Below are 8,420 nucleotides of genomic sequence, written 5' to 3'. Positions count from 1 at the left end.
ATATTGTGAATTTGTATAGTCACCTGACGCCTTTACTATTTTACTCTTTATATATAACATTGTGATTGTTATGTACTTTCTTTCAATTCAATATACTAAATTAAAAAAAAAATGGTTTATTAGCTTATAAACGCTCAAAAGCTGTAATTAGCAAATAGTTATTGGTAATGAAAGTACTGCATATGATATACATTTATAAATGAAATCTGCCCTGCTTTTCAGCTTCATTGTTAGATGATTCTATGATTACGAGCATCTGCACAAAGCAAGTTAGCATTTAAAGCGGTTCCTCACCCTAAAGGCGAAGTTCCGCTAATCTAATCCCTCCCCCCCTCCGGTGCCACAATCGGCATCTTTCAGGGGGGAGGGGGGTGCAGTTACCTGGATAATCCAGGTAACTGCACCCAATCGGCATCTTTCAGGGGGGAGGGGGGTGCAGTTACCTGGATAATCCAGGTAACTGCACCCACTTCCGGCCAGACCGCCGCAGACCCCCGCAGACGCCCCCCCCCCCCTGTTGTGTTCTGGGAAACATACAGTTCCCAGAGACACAGCGGGGGACCATAAGAGACGCGCAGCGCGACTCGCGCAGTAGGGAACCGGGTAGTGAAGCCGTCATGCTTCACTTCCCGATTCCCTGACAGAGGATGGCGGCGGTGGCAGCAGCGAGACGAGCGATCGCTCGTCATCTCCCGCCGACATCGCTGGACCCTGGGACAGGTAAGTGTGATTTTATTAAACGTCAGCAGCTGCAATATTAGTAGCTGCTGGCTTTTAATATTTTTTTTTTAGGTGCAGCTCCTCTTTAAATTATCAGGGACTTAAAATATTATGTAACTAAAGGCAAAACTTTTTTTTTTTTTTTTGTTTTGGATAGAGTGGAGAGGGATTAGAACACCTGTCAGGTTTTTATTGCTGTCTGTGTCCCCATTAGGGAGAGTCACCCACTCTATTTGTCCTGTTTACCATTATTATCAACTCAATTAACATGGATGTAATAATTTACCAATGTTTATGTGCCAGTTTTTGCTGGTAGAAAGATCCTGAGTAAAAGGCAAAAGCTATGTTCTCTGAAGACCTTGCATATACAGTACATGCCTACATGTTTATACACACAGAAAATTCTTCTTCATCCCTTTCTAGCTGCCAGTGTTGCAACATATGTATATATACTGGTATATACTATGCGTTTAAATTACTGCACTCAAAGGTAAAAGCTGCATAAGGCCCCTTTCACATGGATGATCCGTTCAGGTCCGCCTGTCAGTTTTTCAGGCAGACCTGAATGGATGCTCCATAGAGCTCTATGGAGCGTCGGATGTCAGCGGTGACAAGTCTGCTGACATCCGAGCCACTCCGATCCGATAAAGTGTGACGGAGGAAAAAGCTATTTTTCCACCCGTCATCGGATCGGATAGGGTGACGACGGACACTGCGGTCCGTCGTCACCCGATCTCGATTAGGGGAGAGCGGCGCTGTGACAGGTACATCCCTGCGCAGTGTGCAGAGACAGACATGTCATCTTCCTGCTCAGCGGAGATCGCTCCGGCGATCCCCGCTGAGCAAGTGGATATCCACGGGGCAGATTGGCACTGATCCGCCCCTTGTGAAAGGACCCTTACTGATTTTTACATAACTGTGTGCATTGGCGCATAGACAACTATGCACCTGTGTTCAGATCCATAAAAAAAGTGCTAGACAGCTACAAATGCAATCATTTTTTTGGACTGTTTGCAAGAGGCCTAACTAGTATATAGAATACGTTTAAAAAAAAAAAAACTATCCAAAATAAGTAAAGTGCATCTGGAAAGTATTCACAGCGCTTCACTTTTTCCACATTTTATGTTACAGCCTTATTCCAAAATTTAATAAATTTATTATTTTCTTCAAAATTCTGCAAACAATACCCAATAATGACAATGTGAAGAAGTTTGTTTGAAATCTTTTCAAGTTTATTAAACAAAAAAGGAAAAAAAAATCACATGTACTGTACATAAGTACTTATAAGTACAAATACTTTGTTGAAGCACCTTTGCCACCAATTATAGCCTCAAGTCTTTTTGAGTATGATGCTACAAGCTTGGCACGCCTATTTTTGGGCAGCTTCTCCCATTCTTCTTTGCAGGACCTCTCAAGCTTCATCAGCTTGGATGCACAGCCATTTTCACATCTCTCCAGAGATGTTCAATCGGGTTCAAGTAAATATGATATGCTTTTCTATCTATTTACTAATGCTAACAGCACAAGTATTAAAAATAGTCAATGTTGATTGAGAGAGTGAAGTTCGGCTTTAAGGGCACTAGGATAGACGGATGGTCAATTACCTTCTAACTGGCACTCAAAGGGCTATATGCAATATTAAATGAAACTAAGGCCCCTTTTACACGGGGCGGATCAGTAATCAGTGGGGATCGCTCTGTTGTCCCCGCTGAGCGAGCGGATAGGATTTTCCTCCATCTGCAGAATCGGACAATTGCGGAGGCGGACAATAGCGGGTGTCTTATAGGGATGCATGTACATCCATATTTCATCCGCAAACGGATGGATGAAATAAGGACATACTGTCCGCATGTGTGAAAGGGGCCTTAAACAGGTGCAACTAGCATGTCTGTAACAGCATCAACTAATTGAAAAGGTAAACTGGTGTATACACCGCACCTTCATCGCTCCCGCCCCCGCTAGCGGCTGAATACCGCCGCTAAAACCACGGTAAAGTGGCGCTAAAAATAGCGCCGTTTTACCGCTGACGCCGCTTTGGCCCCAGTGTGAAAGGGGCCTAACTGAAATCCTATTGAATACTTGGATACATAATCCGTTGTTGGTAATGACAGCTTCAAGATGCCTCCTGTATGGAGAAACTAGTCGCAGGCATTGCTCACGTGTGATTTTGGCCCATTCTTCCTAAAAGTCTTCAAATCCTGAAGTTTCCGTGGGCCTCTTCTATGAACTCTGATCTTTAGTTCTTTCCATAGATTTTCTATTGGATTCAAGTCTGGTGATTGGCTGGGCCATTCTAGCAGCTTTATTTTGTTTCTTTAAAACCAATTGAGAGTTTCCTTGGCTTTGTATTTGGGATCATTGTCTTCCTGAAATGTCCACCCTTGTTTCATCTTCATTATCCTGGTAGATGGCATCAGATTTTTTTTTTTAAGAATGTCTTGGTACATTTTTCCATTCATCCTTCTTTCAATAACATGAAGTTTGCCAGTACCGTATGCTGAAAAACAGCCCCACACCATGATGTTCCCACCTCCAAACTTCACTGCTGGTATGGGGGTGTTTTTGGGGTGATGTGCTGTGCCATTTGACCTCCAAACATGGTGTGTATTATGGCATCCAAAGAGTTCAATTTTGGTCTCATCTGACCAGACTATATTTTCCCAGTATTTCACAGGCTTGTCTAAATGTTGTACAGCAAACTTTAAATGAGCTTCAACATGCTTTTTCTTCAGCAATGGAGTCTTAGTGGTGAGTGTGCATACAGGCCATGGCAGTTGAGTGCATTACTTTGAAACAATTGTACCTGCTAATTCCAGGTCTTTCTGAAGCTCTTCACAATTGGTCCTTGGCTCTTGGACAACTCTTCTGATAATTCATTTCACCCCTCTGTCAGAAATCTTGCAAGGAGCACCTGGTTGTGGCCGATTCATGGTGAAATTATGTTCTTTTCACTTCCATATTATTGCCCCAACAGTGCTCACTGGAACATTCAGACGTTTAGAAATCCTTCTGCAACCAATCCCATCAGTATGTTTTGCAACAACAAGTTTGTGAAGATCTTGAGAGAGCTCTTTGCTTTTACTCATCATGAGATGTTTGTTGTATGACACCTTGGTAATGAGACACTTTTTTATAGGTCATCAGTTGAGACTGAACCAGCTGATATTAATTTGACAAGGGGCAGGATTACTTTCTAAATACTGATAGATCTCCGCACCTCCCTTTCTTCATGTGTTCAATACTTTTTCCCTGTGTCATTCCATTTTTATTACACATAACTTCATTTCTGAACTTATTTGTTTTGGTTTCTTTGCAGCGGCGGAACTATAGGGGTCGCTGCAGTCGCACTTGCGACTGGGCCCTGCCGTTCTGCCGCTGTGGGGGGGCCCAAGACCTGTCATCTCCCCTGCACCTCTGGCTGGCACTTTAGAAAGCACTGGGGGAGGTGGAAAGCGGCGATCGGCAGCTCTATGGTGCTTGTGAGCGGCGGGATGTGCCTGGGGCTTGTAGTTCTCTCTTCCCGAGTGTCAGTGTATACAGTGGAGAGGAAAGGGGAGGGGCCTCTGACCCGGGCAGGTATCAGTTTCACTTTCAGTGAGTCGCTCTGCTTGTACACAGTTTCTGATACATGCCCTGGTCAGAGGCCCCTCTCTTCTCCACTGTATACACTCGGGAGAAGAACTACAAGCTCCAGGGAGATCCCCCTGCCTGTGGACACCATAGAGTTGCCGATCGCCGCCTCCCACCTCCACCAGCCAGGTACAGGGAAACCTCTGGAAGGGGGGGGGTCAGCTGTCTTGGTACCCTGATGTAAAGGGGGGCCCTCTGGGGACACTAATGTAAGGAAGGGGCCCTCTGGGGAAACTAATGTAAGAGGGGTTGCTCTCTGGGGATACTAATGTAAGGATGGGGCTCTCTGGGGACTCTTATGTAAGGAGGGGGCTCCCTGGGGATCTTGATGCAAGGGGGGGGCTCTCTGAGGACCCTGATGTAAGGAGGGGCTCTCTGGGGACCCTGATGTAAGGAGGGGGCTCTCTGAGGACCCTGATGTAAGGAGGGGGCTCTCTGGGGACCCTGATGTAAAAGGGGGGGCTCTCTGGGGACTCTGATATAAGGAGGGGGCTCTCTGGGGACTCTGATGTAAGGAGGGGGCCCTCTGGGGAGACTAATCTAAGAGGGGTTGCTCTCTGGGGATACTAATGTAAGGATGGGGCTCTCTGGGGACCCTGATGTAAGAAGGGGGCTCTCTGGGGATCTTGATGCAAGGGGGGGCTCTCTGAGGACCCTGATGTAAGGAGGGGCTCTCTGGGGACCCTGATGTAAGGAGGGGGCTCTCTGGGGACCTTGATGTAAGGAGGGGGGCTCTCTGGGGACCCTGATGTAAGGAGGGGGCTCTCTGGGGACCCTGATGTAAAGGGGGGGCTCTCTGGGGACTCTGATGTAAGGACAGTGCTCTCTGGGGACTCTGATGTAAGGAGGGGGCTCTCTGGGGACCCTGATGTAAGGAGGGGGCTCTCTGGGGACCCTGATGTAAGGAGGGGGCTCTCTGGGGACCCTGATGTAAGGAGGGGGCTCTCTGGGGACCCTGATGTAAGGACGGGGCTCTCTGGGGACTCTGATGTAAGGAGGGGGCTCTCTGGGGACCCTGATGTAAAGGGGGGGCTCTCTGGGGACTCTGATGTAAGGAGGGGGCTCTCTGGGGACTCTGATGTAAGGAGGGGGCTCTCTGGGGACTCTGATGTAAGGGGGGGGCTCTCTGGGGACTCTGATGTAAGGGGAGGCTCTCTGGGGACCCTGATGTAAGGGGAGACTCTCTGGGGAACCTTATGTAAGGAGGAGGCTCTCTGGGGACCCTAATGTGGTGGAGGCTCTCTGGGGACCTTGATGTAAGGGGGCTCTCTGAGGACCCTTATGGAAGGGGAGGCTCTCTGGGGACCCCTTATGGAAGGGGAAGCTCTCTAGAGACTCTGATGGAAGGGGAGGCTCTTTGGGGACCCTAATGTAGGGGGAGGCTCTCTGGGGACCTCGATGTAGGGGGAGGCTCTCTGGGGACCCTAATGTAGGGGGAGGCTCTCTGGGGACCTTGATGTAAGGGGGGGGCTCACTGAGGACCCTGATGTAGGGGGAGGATCCTGATGTAAGGGGAGATCTCTGGGGACCCTGATGTATGGGGAGGCTCTCTGGGGACCCTAATGTAAGGGGGGGCTCTCTGGGGACCCTAATGTAAGTAGGAAAGTTTTCTGGGGTCCCTGATGTAAGTGGGGGACCCGTACTCAGATATGTAATGACACATATATATATATATATATATATATATCTCTGATATACATGTGTATGCCCAACTTTCTTTTCTTTGCTGCTATGGGCTCTAGCCCCGAGATCTTTTGTAGACCCAGCAACGTCCCTGGTGGGGGCCCTTCATGGTTTCTTGCACCCGGGCCCTGAAGATGCTAGTTACGCCTCTGTTTCTTTGTATATATGGATTGCATGGGTTGTTATTGTTACATGTGGTGAAAATTTCATGTCAATAGCGCCTTTAGAAATGTATTTACCTAGAAAAATGGTGACACGTTCAATACTTATTTTACCCGCTGTAGCTTAAAAAGGTTGTGCAATCAGATTATACAGTGTGTGGGCAGGTTTACTTTGCTATTATCAGATCAGAAAAAAGATGATTGCTGAGTTTCTATGCTTTATTGCCCTTTGCCCACGCCTTGAAAAAAAAAAATCTTGTAAAAAAAGGGATATTTAGCCACAATCCTCCATAAAATCCTGTTTGCAGCTGAGCTGACCCAGCAGTTTTACATGGGGCACAGGAAAAATATTCTCTGACAGTCAGACAAAAGATGTTTCCTTTCAGTTAATTACATTTGGCCTGAAAGGACAGCTGTGTATTTCGGTATTCTTATCTATCAGTGAACAAGAGGGAACAGAGAGACTGTGCCCATAGGAAACCTTTCACCCGGCCTGACACAGCACATACAACTGTTGTCTTAGAATTTCCTCCCTGATTGCGCAATACAATATTTGTTTTTAAGGCCGATTGCAAAGACAGACTTAAAGTGACACTAAACTCTTGTTAAAGAGGAAGTGAACCCCGATGGGTTTTACTTCCTCTTTTGCTCCCCGCAAGGCCTGCAAATTAAAAGCATAATGGGCTAGTATGCATCGCATACTAGCCCATTATATGACACTTACCTGCAAACAAAGCCCGCGCTGTCCCCTATGCAGGCCAAGTCCATCTTCGCTCCTCTTCCTTCCGGGCCACGGACTTCGGCTCTGTGACTGGCCGGAGCCGCGTGACGCCACTCCCGCACATGCGCGCGAAAGCCGTCAGTTACAACACATGCTGGGGGAAGGAACGGCCATTTGACCATATCTCCCAACTTTCTGAGATAGAAACAAGGCACACTTATTAGCAAAAGTATGTAGGCATAGGTTAATAATTGTAACCCTAGACTTCCTCTTTAATTTAAAACATGCAACCTTAAAAAAATGTTAAACATCGCCAATGGAGATTTTTAAGGGTAAAAATTTGTTGCCATTCCACGAGCGGGCGCAATTTTGAAGCCTGACATGTTGGGTATCAATTTACTCGGCGTAACATTATCTTTCACAATATAAAAAAAAATTGGGCTAACTTTACTGTTGTCTTATTTTTTTCATTTTAAAAAAGTGTATTTTTTTCCAAAAAAACTGCGCTTGTAAGACCGCTGCGAAAATACAATGTAACGGAAAGTATTGCAACGACCAGCATTTTATTCTCTAAGGTGTTAGAAAAAAAATGTATAATGTTTGGGGGTTCTAAGTAATTTTCTAGCAAAAAACCCCTAGTTTTTAACGTGTAAACAGCAAATCTCAGAAAGCGGCTCGGTCCTTAAGTGGTTAACCACTTGCTGACCACTGTCTGCATATATACATTGGCAGAATGGCACGGGTGGGCGGACTCGATCACCGCAGGGATACCCATGATCGTGTCACGGAGTTGAAGAACAGGGAGATGTAAACAGCATCTCCCCATTATACCTAATGACAGGACACTGATGGTCTGCTCCCTGTCATTGGGAGCAGCGGTCAGTGTCATGTCACACACAGCCCATCCCCCAGACAGTTAGAAACACTCCCCTAGGACAAACTTAACCCTTCCCCGCCCCCTAGTGGTTAATCCCTTCACTGCCAGTGAAATTTTTCCAGTAATCAATGCAATTTTATAGCATTGATTGCTGTATTAATGCCAGTGGTCCCAAAATTGTCCGATGTGTCCGCCATAATGTCACAGTCATGAAGAAAAAAAAACGCTGATCGCCGCCATTACTATTAAAAAATATATATTAAAAAAAATGCCATAAAACTATTCCCTATTTTGTAGACGCTATAACTTTTGCGCAAATCAATCAATAAATGCTTATTGCGATTTTTTATTTTTTTTTACCAAAAATATGTAGAAGAAAATGTATCGGCATAAACTGAGGAAAAACATTTTTTTTTATATATTTTTGAGGGATATTTATTATAGCAAAAATTAAAAAATAATGTGTTTTTTTTTTCAAAATTGTCACAGTTTTTTTGTTTATAGCGCAAAAAATAAAAACCGCAGAGGTGATCAAAAACCACCAAAAGATCTATTTGCGGGAAAAAAAGGACGTCAATTTTGTTTGGAAGCCACGTCGCACAACCTCGCAATTGTCAGTTAAAGTGAC

Source organism: Lithobates pipiens, unplaced genomic scaffold (genome assembly GCF_037356315.1).
Source record: "Lithobates pipiens isolate NorthernLeopardFrog02 unplaced genomic scaffold, aLitPip1_a1.2 Scaffold_8, whole genome shotgun sequence".
Lineage (NCBI taxonomy): Eukaryota > Metazoa > Chordata > Amphibia > Anura > Ranidae > Lithobates > Lithobates pipiens.
The sequence above is the reverse complement of the archived record's forward strand: the minus strand, read 5'-3'. Positions refer to the sequence as shown.